Source organism: Salmo salar, chromosome 22, assembly GCF_965601325.2.
Source record: "Salmo salar chromosome 22, fSalSal1, whole genome shotgun sequence".
Taxonomy (NCBI): domain Eukaryota; kingdom Metazoa; phylum Chordata; class Actinopteri; order Salmoniformes; family Salmonidae; genus Salmo; species Salmo salar.
Genome location: NC_138312.1, coordinates 44,501,770 through 44,504,974, shown reverse-complemented (window position 1 = coordinate 44,504,974; position 3,205 = coordinate 44,501,770).

The window sequence follows — 3,205 nt, the reverse complement described above, 5'->3', positions numbered from 1 at the left end:
TCCAACATAAAGTAAAAATGTAAAGCCAACATTTTGGAAGGTTTAGTAAACCCAGTTTACGTAATGTATTTGGGAGGTTTGCTGTGTTTCAGGCACCGTAGTAAGTTACGGTGGTAAACTTTCCACAGATTACCAGAAACCCTGGTTAGAGGATTCTGAATGTCCTTACTCCTTCTCACCTAATTCCGGGAATCTTCCAAATGGGATTTCAGGAAAACTAGGTAATTTGGGGGAAATTACCAGAATTTTACAACCCTACAGTGAGCACTAACTAGAATATTCACATGGAGAGGTTGCTCTGCCACATGTTTCTCAGGGAGGTGGGCAAGGGGGGCGGTAGGGTGTACATGGGAGAGGGGCAGGTGGTAAGAGGGTTGAAGAGGGGGAGGTCTTGCTGAGGGGTGGCAGGATAGACCTACTGATGCCAGGGCTGCAGTCGGGGCATCCTAGGGGGCAGGATCATGGCAAGCAGGGGGACGGGTACTGCCATGCCTAATGTCTGCTGGAGTGGTTGGGCCAGAACACTGGGGTCTGGGGGGTGCCAACGGTGGTTAGGGAGGGCACAGTAGAGTAACAGGGGCTGGGGGGACCAGGGACAGGGAGGGCAATCCTGGGGGGTAGACAGGGCACAGAGGAGCCGGGGAGTAGGGGACGGACTCGCATCCGCCTGGTGTCCCCACCATGGCAGGGTAAGGCAAGGAGGGAAACTATGGAATAAAAAAAGCAAAATAAACATAATGAAGATGTAATAAACACACAGCTTTAATCTCTCTGTTGTCCACAGGCATCAGTTTAGATTGGGAGTGAAACAACCTCTGATCTTAATTCATTAATTAAAGGCCCAATCCATAAATTCTGTGACCCAACAATATAAAGTACAAACACAATCAACCTGAAACAAAAACAAACAAACAAAACAAGATGTTTGATTTTCACCATGGAGTGGAGCCTGTTCCTTTTCTTCATTGGTTTTGCAGTACGTGTGCACTCACAAAGACCTTCCCTCGTTGTCAGTCCTCCAGGGCATTTTTTGACCAGAATTCTTACGTTACTCTCATTACTTATTACTTGCGAATGGATAAACAGTGTGCATAAACAGTTATGATCAAATCTATATGATATACAGTTGAAGTCGGAGGTTTACATACACCTTAGTCAAATACATTTAAACTAAATTTTCCTGAGATTTAATTCTAGTAAAAATTCCGTCTTAAGTCAGTTAGGATCACCACTTTATTTTAAGAATGTGAAATGTCAGAATAATTGTAGAGAGAATGATTTATTTCAGCTTTCATTTCTTTCATCACATTCCCAGTGGGTCAGAAGTTTACATACACTCAATTAGTATTTGGTTGCATTGCCTTTAAATTGTTTATCTTGGGTCAAACGTTTCTGGTAGCCTTCCACAAGCTTCCCACAATAAGTTGGGTGAATTTTGGCCCATTCCTCCTGACAGAGATGGTGTAACTGAGTCAGGTTTGTAGGCCTCCTTGCTCACACACACTTTTTAAGTTCTGCCCACACATTTTCTATAGGATTGAGGTCAGAGCTTTGTGATGGCCACTCCAATACCTTGACTTTGTTGTCCTAAAGCTATTTTGCCACACCTTTGGATGTATGCTTGGGGTCATCGTTCATTTGGAAGACCCATTTGCGACCAAGCTTTAACTTCCTGACTGATGTCTTGAGACGTTGCTTCAATATATCCACATAATCTTTCTGCCTCATGATGCCATCTATTTTGTGAAGTGCACCAGGCCCTCCTGCAGCAAAGCACCCCCACAACATGATGCTGCCACCCCCGTGCTTCTTGGTTGGGATGGTGTTCTTCGGCTTGTAAGCCTCACCCTTTTTCCTCCAAACATAACAATGGTCATTATGGCCAAACTGTTCTATTTTTGTTTCATCAGGCCAGAGGACATTTTTCCAAAAAGTATGATCTTTGTCCCCATCTGCAGTTGCAAACAGTAGTCTGTTTTTGTATGGCAGTTTTGGAGCAGTGCCTTCTTCCTTGCTGAGCTGCCTTTCAGGTTATGTCAATATAGGACTCGTTTTACTGTGGATATAGATACTTTTGTACCTGTTTCCTCCAGCATCTTCACAAGGTCTTTTCCTGTTGTTCTGGGATTGATTTGTACTTTTCGCACCAAAGTACGTTCATCTCTAGGAGACAGAACGCGTCTCCTTCCTGAGCAGTATGACGGCTACGTGGTCCCATGGTGTTTATACTTGCATACTATTGTTTGTACAGATGAACGTGGTACCTTCAGGCATTTGGAAATTGCTCCCAAGGATGAACCAGACTTGTGGAGGTCTACAATTATTTTTCTGAGGACTTGGCTGATTTCTTTTGATTTTCCCATGATGTCAAGCAAAGAGGCACTGAGTTTGAAGGTAGGTGTAATGCCCTGGCCATAGAGAGGGGTTTTTTGTTCTTTATTTTGGTTAGGCCAGGGTGTTACATTGGGTGGGCATTCTATGTTCTGTTTCTATGTGTTTGTATTTCTTTGTTTTGGGCCGTGTGTGGCTCCCAAATCAGGCACAGCTGAAGTTCGTTGTTGTTGATTGGGAGTCACACATAAGTGCAGGTTTTTCCGTTGGGGTTTTGTGGGTAATTGTTTCTGTTCGTGTTACTGTGTTAAACGTGACAGGACTGTTTTGGTTGTCTGTTTATTGTTTTGTATTGTATAGTGTTCTTGCCGTAATTAAATATATGATGAACACTAACTCCGCTGCATTTTGGTCTTCTTCCGACGACAGCCCTTACAGAATTACCCACCAAACCAGGACCAAGCAGCGGAGGAGGAAGGAGCAACAGGAGAACAGCTTGATGGACTCGTGGACATGGGAACAGATACTGGACGGAGAGGGACCATGGACTCAGGCTGGGGAGTATCGCCTCCCGCAGTGGGAGATTGAAGCGGCGAGAGCGGAGAGGCGATATTATGAGGAGAGAGAGCGCAATGAGCACGAGAGGCCGCCCCAGTAATTTTTTTGGGGGGGGCACACGGGACAGTCAGCGGAGCCGAGGTCGGAACCAGAGCCAGTCGGGTTGACATTGGAGGTGAGCGAGGGGTATGAGGCAGAGACTGTGAAGGAGTTAATGGGGAAATTAAAGGAGAGAGTGGAGAGAGCTGCTAGTTTGGTGCATAAGGCACGGCATTCGCCCTACGGAGCGTGTCGTGGAAATGATGTCACCTGAGGC